This window comes from Mobula birostris, chromosome 5 (genome assembly GCF_030028105.1).
Source record: "Mobula birostris isolate sMobBir1 chromosome 5, sMobBir1.hap1, whole genome shotgun sequence".
Classification (NCBI taxonomy): Eukaryota; Metazoa; Chordata; class Chondrichthyes; order Myliobatiformes; family Myliobatidae; genus Mobula; species Mobula birostris.
Genome location: NC_092374.1, coordinates 125,960,334 through 125,973,392, shown reverse-complemented (window position 1 = coordinate 125,973,392; position 13,059 = coordinate 125,960,334). Strand labels below are relative to the sequence as shown.

The following is a 13,059-nucleotide window of genomic DNA, read 5'->3' as shown; positions in this document are numbered from 1 at the left end:
TCTGCCTCTACCACCGTCACTGGCAGTGCATTCCATGTGCCCACTACTCTCTCTGTGCACAACTAACCTGACATCCACCTGGTACCTACTTCGAAGCACTTTAAAACCGTGCCCCCTTGTGCTAGTCATTTCAGCTCTGGGAAAAAGCCTTTGGCCATCCACACAATCGATGCCTCTCGTCATCTTATACAACTTATCAGGTCATCTCTCATCTTCTGCTGCTCCAAGGAGAAAAGCCAAGTTCGTTCAACCTAATCTCATAATGCACGCTCTTCAATCCAAGCAAATCCTTGTCAATCTCCTCAGCACTCTCTCCATAGTATCCTCATCCTTCCTGTAGTGAGGTGACCAGAACTGAACACAATAATCCAAGTGGGGTCTGACCAAGGTCTTATATGGCTGTAACATTACCTCAGGGCTCTTGAGCTCAATCCCACAGTTGAAGGCCATCACACCAAATACAGTTGAAGGCCATCACACCAAATACCTTCTTAACAACACTGTCAACCTGTGCAGCAACTTCGACTGTCCCGAAGATCTCTCTGATCCTCCATATTGCTAAGAGTCTTACCATTAATATTATATACTGTCTTCAAATTTGTCCTACCAAGATGAAACACCTCACACTTATCTGGGTTGAACTCCATCTGCCACTTCTCAGCCTAGTTCTGCATCTTATTGATGTCCCGCTGTAACCTCTGACAACCCTCCAGACCATCTACAATAGCCCCAACTTTTGTGTCATCAAACTTACTAGCCCACCCTTCTACTTCCTCATCCAGGTTATTTATACAAATCACAAAGAGGAGGGGTCCCAGAACAGATCCCTGTGGAACACCACTGATCACTGTCCTGCAACAGAATATGAACCATCTACAACTATCCTTTGCCTTCTGTAGGCAGGCCAATTCTGGTTCCACAAAGCAAGGCTTCCTTGGATCCCATGTCTCCTTACTTTCTGAATAAGCATGGCATGGGGAACCTTATCAAATGCCTTACTGAAATCCATATACAATACATCCACTGCTCTACCTTCATCACTGGGTTTTGTTACATTTTCAAAGAATTCAGTCAGGCTTGTAAGGCTTGACCTGCCCTTGACAAAGCCATGCTGACTATCCCTAATCAGATTAAGTCTCTCCAAATGCTCATAAATCCTACCTCTCAAGATCTTCAACAACTTGCCCACCACTGAAGTAAGACTCATTGGCCTATAATTTCCTGGGTTATCCCTACTTCCTTTATTGAACAAGGAAACAACATTTGCAACCCTCCAATCCTCTGTTACTTCTCCCATCCCTATTGATGATGGAAAGATAATCGCCAGAGGCTCAGCAATCTCCTCCCTCGCTTCCCACAGTAGCCTGGGATATAGCTCGTCAGGTCCCAGCGACTTATCCCACTTAATATCTGTCAACAGCTCCAGCATATCCACATTCTTGATGTCTATATGCTCAAGCGATTCAGTCCACTGCCAAGTCATCCCCACAAATGCCAAAGTCCTTTCCACTAGTGAATACTGAAGCAAAGTATTCATGATGTGCCTCTGCTACCTCCTCTGATTTCATGCACACGTTTCCACTATTGCTCCTGATTGGTCCTATTCTCATGTTGTGGAATGGCACATTCCATAGCTTAGGGTTACACTTTGAGAGATTCACTGAAGCTTGGTGTAGTTGCTGCAATAAGAATGCAGAAAGGCCTTTCAAGCCCTTGCACGTGAACAAAGGTAACAAATGCAGGTGTAGGATTATTCATCCTCTCCCAGCTACTCCACCACCACTCAGATCATGATTCAACAACTACTAATTTAGCTCTAATTTCCTGCAGTAACTCTAGATCACTGAATATCACAAAACGTAACCATCTTTGGCTTTAACACACTCAGTGATTGAATGTCAAGTCTTCTTGGGAAAAGAACTCTCAAGAGTCATTAGGTTCTGGGTGTAGGAATTTCAGCTCTTGCTAACTCCTTGCTTGGTAGTTCCAGGCAACACAACCAGAGGAAACCCAAACTCTGCAGCTGCTTTGTCAAGTCCCTTAGAATTGTACATTCACTTTCCATCTCATTCTTCTGAATTTAACAGCATAGATCTAGTCAGCTTAGGATCCTCACAAGATAATTTGGTGACCTTCCACAATGTTTCCTGTATTTCAAGTACACTTGAATCTTGCAAAATAGCAGATATACACACATATTTCAGACCATACCCAGGTATGGTCTCACTAAGGCACAATATGAATGAAAAAAATACCGTTGACCTTTCGGACTGAATCCGCGTTCCTCAGATTTTCAGCATCTGCAGATTTTCTCTTGTTTATGATTATATAATTGAAGCTAAGAATGTTCAGATCGTCTTGCAAGACAGTCCAATATATTATTTGCCCTCCCAATTGCTGTTACAGGGGCTTCCAGGGCTACAAATAACCCAAATTTCAGAAATTAAAATTGCAAATTCTCCCATATATTTTAAAGCAACTTTTCAAGCTAATATTAATAATGTTTCATGGTATTCATTAATGTCTAGATATAGCGTATGTGACAGTAGTTTAGTTATGGGTTGTATTTGGGTGATTATTGACTGAAATTAAAGACTCATCACAAGTCTAAGTACAGGTACTCTCCAGGTTATGAACATCCAAGTTATGGACAGTCCATACATATCAATATGTATTTGGAAATGAGCGTGAGGATTTGTTGACAGCTGTGGGGCTGCAGACGGCTTCTACTGGGTAGATACAAGACATTCCTGTGTGCATTTCCCGGCGCCCCACCACCACCTGATCAGGGGCTGGGTTGAATCAAGAATTGTAAATGCCGAGCAGACTCACTCACTACAAACAACCATTCTTCCCAGACCTGCTTCCTCTTCTATCAACACACACACAAAAAATGCTGATGGAACGCAGCAGGTCAGGCAGCATCTATAGGAAGAGGTACAGTCGATGTTTCGGGCCGGGACCCTTCGTCAGGACTAACTGAAAGAAGAGATAGAGAGAGATTTGAAAGTGGGGGGGGGAGATACGAAATGATAGGAGAAGACGGAGGGTAGGGGTGTTTCTAAGAGCTGGACAGGTGATTGGCAGAAGGGATAACAGGCTGGAGAAGGAAGAGGATCATGGGATGGGAAGCCTGGGGAGAGAGAGAGAAGGGAGGAGGGGAGGGGAGCCTGGAGGGTGGAGAGCAGGCAAGGCAAGGAGTTATAATGAGGGGGACAGAGGGAGAAAAAAGGGGGAAAAAATAAAAATATATATTAAGTAAATGGATTTCCAGCATCTGCAGATTTCCTCGTGTCCTCTGCCACACACTGCTTTTGTTCATTTCCAACTTATAAACAGGTTTTTGGAATGGAGCCTCCTCATAACCTGGGGACTGCCTGTAGTACCTAGAAATTAAATTTCAGTGATCTCTGTACAAAATGTCTCAATTTAAAAACATACTTCGCTTTTCTTTCCCCCTACCAAACTAAATATAACATTTTTTACAGTTTATATTCCATCTGCCATATTCCTATCATTTACCTTAATGGTTAATGGACCCCAAAAACTTGTTTTCTTCTAGTTCACAGTGCTACTTTGCTTCATAGCTGAAGCAAATTTGGATACAGTATTCTTTATGCCTTATTCCAAATCACTGTTATAGACTGAGCAGCTGAGTTGCTGGTACTGATCCCACTAGTCACACTTTCCCAATTTGAAAATGACCTACAAATTCCTCCTGTTCTCCGTCTGTTAGCCAATCAACTTCAGCCATGCTGGTACATTATCACAAATAAAATGCATTCAAAATTTCTTCCAATAATTTTTTCTATACACTATTCTGCAAGTTACAACCTCTAAAAGCCTCCAAATAGATCTGCAAACCTAACATTAGTAGTAAGGAAGCTAATGGGACGAATTTAAACTCGATTAAGTACATATGGAAAGAGTGATTAATCAAAGAGAGAGAGTGGCTTTGCCTGGGGAAGACGCTGTCTGACCAATCTGAGTCAACAAGATGCCGGCAACACAGTTGATGTAATCCACATGGACCTTCAGTATGGCCTTTAATACCGCCTCAAAGAGGAGAATGATCCCGAAGGGTAAAGCCCATAGGATCCAAAGCAAGTTGGCAAATTTGACCCAAACATGGCCGAGTAATAGGAGATAGTGGCTGATAATAAAGATATTTTTTTCTGCCTGGAGTCTTCATTAGATGGCACACACAAGGATCAGCACTAGGACCCTTGCAATTTGTTACGTACTTCAACAACTTGGGTATGAATATGGGATGTTTGATTAGTTATGTTTGCAAATGGAGTTGTTGATTATGAGGATTATTTTGGGCATCAGAATGACATTAATCAGTTGGTAGAATGGACAGAGCAATTTAACCCTGATAACTTTCAGAAGGCTAATAAGGGTTACATAATAAAAGATACGGGTCTACCTGGGGAGTATTAATAAAGGAGGAACTTTGCTGCAAAGTCCGAAGTTCTGTTTATTGTCATACGCACAAATACATGAAAAACTTACTTATGGTAGCATTACAGGCACATAACATCATACCCAGAGATCCCAAAAGACTACAGTACAGAACCTTAAGATGGTGTGGAAGGCATATGAGATACCTGCCTTTGTTACAATGGTTATGGCACAGCTTTTATAACATTTTTGTTACACTGAACTGGAGTACTATTGCAATTCCAATTGCCACACTATAGGAAGGATGGAAGATTCATAAAATTTCTTGGGATGGGTTGTTTCACTTTGAGGAGAAATTGTATATGCTTTCCTTAAGAGCAGAGGAAGGACCCGATTGACAAGTGCAAAATTATGATAGGCACAGAGTATAGACATTTTTCCCCACTAAGAGTTCTAAAACTTCAGGGAAAAGGCAAGGGTAAGAGTTTTTTTTTAAAAAAAGAGGGAAACTAAGAATTTTTCTTGTCACACAAAGGGTAGCTAGAATCTGAAACAAATTGTTTGAGGGGGTGGCAGAATCAGGAACTCAACATTTAATAAAAGTTAATAAAGACCCACATAAAGCTTTAAGAACAGCTTCTTCTGTCAGATTTATGAATAATTACCTCAGTATTCATCTTTTGCACTACTTATTTTACAACTTACAGTAATTACGTCTTGCACTATAATGCAGCTGCAAAATAACAAATTTCACAACATATGTCAGTGATTCTAAAGTACCTGCCATCCAGTTTAAATATTTGATTTGCTAAGACAGTAGGACCAGGCTGATTCAATGGAGCCCATCCAAATAGAACCACTCTCTAGTGCCCCATAAATTGACACCCATTTCTTGCACTTTATACAATTCTTCAATATTAACGATCCTACCCAAATTGGCATCTGGATTATACAGCAATCCAGAAATAATTATATTTCTAGTTCTCCCTAACTTTGGATCCCATCTTGTTATAGCCTCTAAACAAATTGTTCTTCTTTATCCTATTGGTTACCACATAGATCCAAATAACCACCTTTCCCTTCAAGTTTCTTCTTTGCCTTTATACTAGCAACTTTCAACTTTCGCCTGAACTATACTGTCCCATTCACAATACATTCGTTGTCACTCGCCCAACATGAATATCCTATTGTATCATGGTGATAGTCAGTAGTTAATCTACCCCATAACATCTGCATTCATCCACTCTGGCTGCAAGTAGTACATACCTGTCGCTTATGGGCAGCAGCTAAGGTTCCTGCTCACATTTGCCTTGCATGTACTTCCATCCTTATTCCTCTTGACTAACCAATTATGCAATATTTGAAAGGGTGTGAAAATTTCCAGGCAACTTTCCCCCCCTTAAATGCAGCATCCAAATGTCCAACCCCAGCTCACCAATCCTCAAGCTCCAAGACTTACTCCAGAAAAAGTTTATATTGACTTCCAAACATTACAGTTCTAACACATTCATGACAAGGCAGGTGATATTTAACATTTATTTTAATTTTCATTGTCACCCTTACCTTATTTGTGTCCACATTAAAAGTACCCCATTACCGACTTCAGTCAACTACTTCTGGCTGGATAGTCAATTGCCTGGTAACCTATGATTTCATATCATTGCAATAAAAGTACACAATTATGATGTTAAAGATAAAATAGATCTTGAGAATGAAAGTGAATAAAATTAGCCACTTATTCAGAAACCACCGAATTCTGGTAGACTGCCTCCCTCATCTTCAACATTGCAGAGGTGACCAAATTTGTATTTATAAAGATCTCTGGACTTCTGCCCAAGAAATTTATGTAAAAGAAATGTGATGTCATGCTGAAATAATGCAAACAGAATGATTAGACTATGAGTGTTTTGATGAATATACTTCTAATCATTACAGTACATATTTAGTTTCACAAATATGAAGAGAATGGATCATCTTTTGAGAAAAGGCAACTGAGGAGTGATCCTATAGAAGTCTTAAAATTAGTGGAAGGTTTAACAGGTAGACGCACAGAAAATAATTCCAAATGTGGGGGAAAACGCACAATTAAAATCCACCATTATAAAATGATGAACAAGAAATCTAATTAGGAATGGAAGAATACTTGTACCTAAAGTAGTGATAATGTGGATCACACTACCACAGCAAGTGGTTGAAAGGATTCTCAAGTGATTAGTACAAATACATACATTAAAGTGGAAGTGGGACAAGCATATGAAACAGAAGGGAATAGAGAGCTCCACAAAAAGCTTTAGATAAAGAATGAATGAGGTGCTAGGGAAGGAAACTAAATGAAGAATAAGTACCAGAATGGATTAATTGGGTCAAATGACCTGTTTTTGTGCTATGTACCATACTTAAAACACCTTCAAACCTCGCTGCTTAATAGAATGTTTTACTCTCTCTTCTATCAATTTATTCAAATTTGGTCCGAGTCCTTTCTGCTAAAGAAAATAGATCCTGCCCTTTCAACCCATTCGGGCCCCTCAAGTTTTATAGACCACACTTTTCCCCTCAGTTCTTTGTTCCAAGGGAAACAATCCTACCATAATAAGTCTCTCTTCATAACTATATTCCTCCAGCCCTGGCAACACCCTTATCAATTTATGCAGCACTATCAAATTCTTCCTGCAGCCTGGTGATGTACTCCAGCTGTGGCCAAACGAATACTTTACTGTCCAGTAGAACCTCAATGTCCCTGTATCCTATTTCTTGGTCAATAAACACAAATATACTGCACGTAGTCTTCATCATATCTGCCTGAACCGTTGCCTTCAGGGACCTGTGGGTGTGCATTCTGAAATCAATGATTGTTTAAATTGTCATGTAACTCCCCAAATGCAATAAATATAGGGACCACAAGGAGGTGTAGATAATCTACATATATCAAAACGTTGCAACTAGCCCCACTGGACCTTCTAGCATTCACTCCCTGATAGGTGAAGCCAGAACCCTCAGAATGGAAAATTACATTGATCACCATTCATAAAGTATCACTTGTTGACTACCTAAAGCTAGAAAACAGATTTAATCTAAGCAGCCACTTTTCATCTAAATCAGGAGTTCCCAACCTGGGGTCCACAGACCCCTTACTTAATGGTATTGGTCCACAGCACAAAAAAGGTTGGGAACCCCTGGTCTAAGTGAACACACTGGGCTGCAAATATTCCTTCAGTGCAGTAAGTGGCTATGGCACTTATAAGTTGAAAATTCTGAAAATAGTCATAGGTCAGATGTCATCTGTGATGAGACGGTTGATGTTTCAGGCCAATAACAATTCATAAAACCAGAAATGTTTAAGTTGCAGAGAAGGATAGGGTGGAACAAAAGTGAGCACTGTGGTAGGCCACGAAGGTGACCCTGAGCTTCTAGTTAATTCCCTTGGTGGTGACCTGTCACAGACATTCCCTTTGCTCTTTTGTTCTCCATGCAACTTAGAATGCGCTTGATCCAAAAACTTATTCTAAACTCTCAATTCTTTCTACACAGATGCTGGTTGACCTGAGGACTTCCAGCATTTCCCCTTTTTTTTCCCCCAAATTTCCTTGCTTAAGATTTAACTTCTCAGTACAATGGTTCCTATTGAGATTTACACAAAATCTGAAGTCTTCCTTGCCATGTCATTTATTCATTTAATAATTCAACTTCACTCATTCATACAAGAAACAAAAATTTCTGTTTCTTTCAAACAAATGTAGACTTTTCTCCTTCTATCTCTGATTTAATTGCTTGTATTATTCCAAGACTACACAAAACAAATCTGAAGTTGATTTTATAAGCCGAAATACTAATTAAGCAGATTTTTGACAGAAAAAAATACAAAGCACATTACATTAAAAGGACAAATTTCATGTTTATCTTATGAGCAGGTAATTAAAATGATTCTGAACCACACGTTCATGCTCCACATAGAAGACACCCAAAAGTCCCATTACATGTCAAGTTTTATTTCACTGATGCTATTAATTTCCATTTGCTTTGGTGACATTAGCAAAGGATTGAATATGCTCATATTTTCTGCGCAACAATTGTCTTCTGTGACAAAATATTAATATATTGCCCATTTCATATAAAAGACAGGAGAGTTTCAGAAACCACCCACATGCCTTACACCTTAAAATACTTTGCTCCAGTGATCTGCTTCATAATGGGTATATTTATAAAAATATATGCTTGTAATTATAGCAACTTTCAGTGTTTTAGAACCCAATTATTTGTAAAAGCTCTGTAACTATTTTGTCAAGATAATCAGCCAGTCTCTTGAAACACAAAAATAAGTACAATCTTTAATAATCTGAATTTGGAATTTTGCTTTGTTTGAGCTTGTACTATTACAAAGAACTCAATGGACCTTTAGCAAGTGATTCTTGTTTCTCAAGATCTTGTTTGTGTAAAGTATCTCTCAAATGGAAACTGTTTACAGAACATGCTTCCAACCAGACCACCAGTCATTGGCATTGGCGAAAGTGAAATATTTGCATTTGGCAACACAATAAATTGTTGCTGTGATACTGTTTTATCAAGTTTTTTTTTCTATAAAGGTTCCTGCCTACACATGTCAGAAGGGACTTTGAAAATTCTTAATACTCAAGTACATCAGTACATCAATTCAGTACATCAGCAAGCCATTCAAAATTTGGATGTAGGCATGTAAGAGTTAGACAACTGCAGGATCAGGAAAAGCTGCGGAAAGTTGTAAACTCAGCCGTCATAAAAGATGATGCCTCAAGAAGGCAACATCCATCATTATGGACCCCCCATTGTCCAGGACATGTCCTTTTCTCATTGCTACCATTAAAGTGGTGATACAGGAGTCTGAAGATACTCACTCAACACTGCAGGAACAACTTCTTCTCCCCTCCCCCCCGCGGCCAAGATTTATATGTTTATTATGTACTGGAGTGCACTGCTGCTACAAAACAACAAGTTCCACGACATATGCCAGTGATATTAAACCCGGTTCTGATTATCTTCAGAGAAATAGACTTAGAGTGTGCTTTTGCCAATATTCTCTAAATCATTTTAAATTTGTACAATTATCAAATGCAATTTTATAGATAAGAACTTGGCAAACTGATCAAGTAATACATTTTTTTTAAAAAGGTGACATGCAATTTTGATTTACCTTCATAAATCTTTGAGGCAGTCAGACAACATGCAAATCATAAACCATTTAGCAATACAACTGTTGTGTCAAATGATTTCTACTCAAAAGCACAAAACTCATTTCTACAGTAAAACACATTTTTTCCTTTAAATGGGCGGGGGTGGGGGAGTGATCAGTTCTAAACAACCACACTCGATTTAGTTGCAAGGCAAGTCAGTCAAAGTAACAATCCAACCCCAAGGAACAGTATTATTGCAGCCAGATAGCGTATCACTAACGTAAAATTAACATGACAAAAAAAATTGAACAACGCTCATTTCAAAACAGGAATTTTAATTTGTAAGCCATGTATGGCATGTTTGGTATAGCATAGAGATGGCTACCATGGCTAAACACATCAGGGTGGTGGTACAGGAGCATGAGGACACACACTCAATATTTTAGGAATAACTTCTTCCCCTTCACCATCCGATTTTTGAAAAGACATCAACCCATGAACTCTACCTCACTATATTTTTTGTTCTCTTTCTGCACTACTTACTTCATTAATTTTTTTAAATATATAGTATACACAGTGCAATTTATAGTTTTTTTGGTGTATTGCACTATATCACTGCCGCAAAACAAATTTCACAACATATGATTTTACACCTGATTCTGATATGCATTGAAAGTCAAAAGAGCAACACTCTTCTTGATCATTTACATTCACCCCTTCCCTAATTTAGAACAAAATTATTTAATATTTTACATATTTCCATTTTTTAAAAATATTCTTCTGCCAAACACTTCGGGAACAATATGTATTGAGACCATGCATATTTTATTCTATAAGACTTATGGATATAGTTTGAAGACTGGCCAATCGTTTCAATTCTTTTTTTAAATAGTCCTAAACTTTGATAACACACAACATAAAAGGAAACTCGTTTTCCCAGTAAGAACAATAAAGGACAGCCAAAGCTACAATAAATAATGCCATTTGACTTAAACTTATTTTAGTTAAGGAAATTTTAAAGCAAAGCACCTATACAAATAATACTTTCATATACTCTACAAGTCAATTGCTAACATCCATTTTCTAAAAGTGTCCAACAATCTTAAAGAAATAAAAACAAAAAAATTGTATTTTTAAAGTTATCAAGGTATCCAGAAATAGACAAGTTGAACTAAAGAGGCTACAAATCAGGTTATTAAGAAATACAAATTAACTAGGAGAGCTTCTGTGGATTCAATACTTGCAGCTCAGATACATAAAACATTTAAATTTAATAGAGTTGGACAAATGAAATATGTAGATGCAGAATATGAAAATTAAAGATTACAGGCCTCATTTGCAGGGGTACTGCTAAACTAGTTAAATGGTCACAGCTTATTAGAGCTGGTCATCAAGATGGGCAACACATTAGGATGGAGACATGAAGATGACAAAAATTTTGGTTCTATTAGTTAGAAAAACTGGTCAACTGTCAAGAGCCCTTCAATAATCTGCCTGATCGAAACATATCTATCATATAGCATTCATTTGGTTCTTGTACATTCTGCTGAAACCAGATTATTCTCAAAGAAAGCAATGAAGAATCTATCAGGCAATATGAATCATAAAAACAGTCGAAGTATATCCTCAAAATGTTAACAATGGTATGCAATTATAGAACAGAGTTCAACACAAGCCTAGAGAGATGCAGATCCTTGACTTTGGACAACAGCCTCATATACTGGAAAATATTTAACATTTTAAAGAAAATTCTCCAACAATATAGTCAGAATTTTTATAGCTATGAAACAAAAATGAAAGCACAAAACATTAAACAGAAACTGCAAACCAAGCATTGAATAACATGCTGCCCTATGCTGAACTTGTAAACTCAACATACATCACAGTTCCCATCTCTTCAAATTTGTATAAATGTTTTTAGGAAATTAATTTAGTATTTAACTATGGATAGAATTTAAGCTCTGAATGTATGCATCCATTTAACAACTACTTAACTATTTTGTACATTTAATTTTTTGAAAAAAGCTACTATTCCATTTTATCAAAATAATACTGAAGTGAGAGAAAAACTCAACATTTAAATACTTGAACATCATGCAAAACTTAACTTCTACATTCTGTGGATCGGGCCTATAATTATGTAAAATATGAAAAAGCAAAAACATGACTCAATATTGACTAGCAGATAATTCACATTTTAAATACATTGAGAAAAATACTGCATAATATACTCAAACACTACCCGAAACTATCTCCAGATATTTTCAATTGCAAAAAATATCTTTCCATCGAGAAGGAACAAACGTTCTTAACATTGCGGGGCTGATACCGACAAGATCTGAAGTTGGACTGTTGTAAACAGCAGTCACGCATGGCCGTGGCCTGCAACGTAGCATCATCATCATCAGCAGCAGCAGCAAAGAGGGGGCGGATAAATAGAAACCTTTAAACCAGATTAAACCCCATTTTCACGAAACGGTAACGTTCTTCCTCTCTAAAATGCTGAACAAAACCATCCAAACTCCCAACTCTATTAAGAGTGCATTTTAACACTGAGAAATATTTATATATTGCACTGTAAAAAATTACAGTTCATTAAAAAATAAGATATTTTAATTAAAGAAGAGGCTGGAATTGCTTTGCAATCACTTACCTTCAACTTCTTCCTCTCCGAGTTTTTCTTTTTTATTTTAAAAAGAGTCAAAAACAAAGGGTAATAAAGGGTTGAAATGGCACTTAAAAGGCTGCTGGCCAGGCCCCGGAGGTCGGCTTGTTGTTAAGGAGGTATCCAGGAAGTTTTTCAGACGCTCGGGATGTATCCGGTTGGGAATGTGAGATCACAACAATAAAAAAGGGAAACGGCTGCTTTATTTCTGGAGACTTTTGTGGAAGCTTTTGCACAGAGGAACAGAGAGAGAGGGACAGGGGCAAGAGAGAAAAAAAACCTGCAGCTGAAAATACCCAGTGCACTGCGCATGTCCCAAGACGGAGATTACCCAAAATGCTCCGGGGGTGGCAGAAGGAGGGGGGAGCGGGTGGGGGGAGAAGGTTGCTAACCGAGTGACGTGCGAAGTAGGGAGGTCTCAGGGGGTCAGAGGGGAAAGGGTGCAGGGCGGAGATAAATGAAAGCACGTCTCGGTTACCTGCACGATAGTCGGGCCTGGCTGAGGTAAGACGAGGGTCTTTTGATTCGTTTGATGTGACCTTAAGATTTAAAGAACACAGATGTTTTGTGGCTATCAGTCTTTCCTCTGCGCATCTTTTGCGAATTTTTAGCATTTTGCCGGGTGAAATGCATTGTTAGTTTTAAGTAAAAAGTCAGCTCGTGACAATTTCAGCTGCTTTGTTTCATCGGAAAGCTTCCTTAGAGATGTTTCTTGATCTTCCCGCTATCGAGTGTGAGAAAGACTGGGCTTCCCATTGACTTTCAGGCGGTAGAAGTTGATGACTGGTGCTGCCCGACCTTGCTGATGCTACAGTTCCCACTGGTTTGGGACGCCGGATTCATCCC

At 38.6% G+C, this 13,059-nt stretch overlaps 2 protein-coding genes across 9 annotated transcripts in view; one reads left to right on the top strand and one right to left on the bottom strand.

The window, feature by feature from the left end:
• Positions 1-12,512, bottom strand: part of mbd5 (methyl-CpG binding domain protein 5) — a 233,744-nt gene extending 221,232 nt beyond the window's left edge. For all 5 annotated transcript variants that reach the window (XM_072258631.1, XM_072258635.1, XM_072258636.1 and 2 more), the window contains exon 1: positions 12,202-12,512. The gene's annotated coding sequence lies outside the window, so the exon portion shown is untranslated. The remainder of the gene's footprint in view (positions 1-12,201) is intronic.
• Positions 12,513-12,639: 127 nt separating this feature from the next.
• orc4 (origin recognition complex, subunit 4) overlaps positions 12,640-13,059 on the top strand; it is a 130,331-nt gene continuing 129,911 nt past the window's right edge. For 2 of the 4 annotated variants that reach the window (XM_072258628.1, XM_072258629.1), the window contains exon 1: positions 12,645-12,717. The gene's annotated coding sequence lies outside the window, so the exon portion shown is untranslated. Of the gene's footprint in view, positions 12,718-13,059 lie in introns of all 4 variants that reach the window. The other 2 variants (XM_072258627.1, XM_072258630.1) reach the window with 2 other exon arrangements.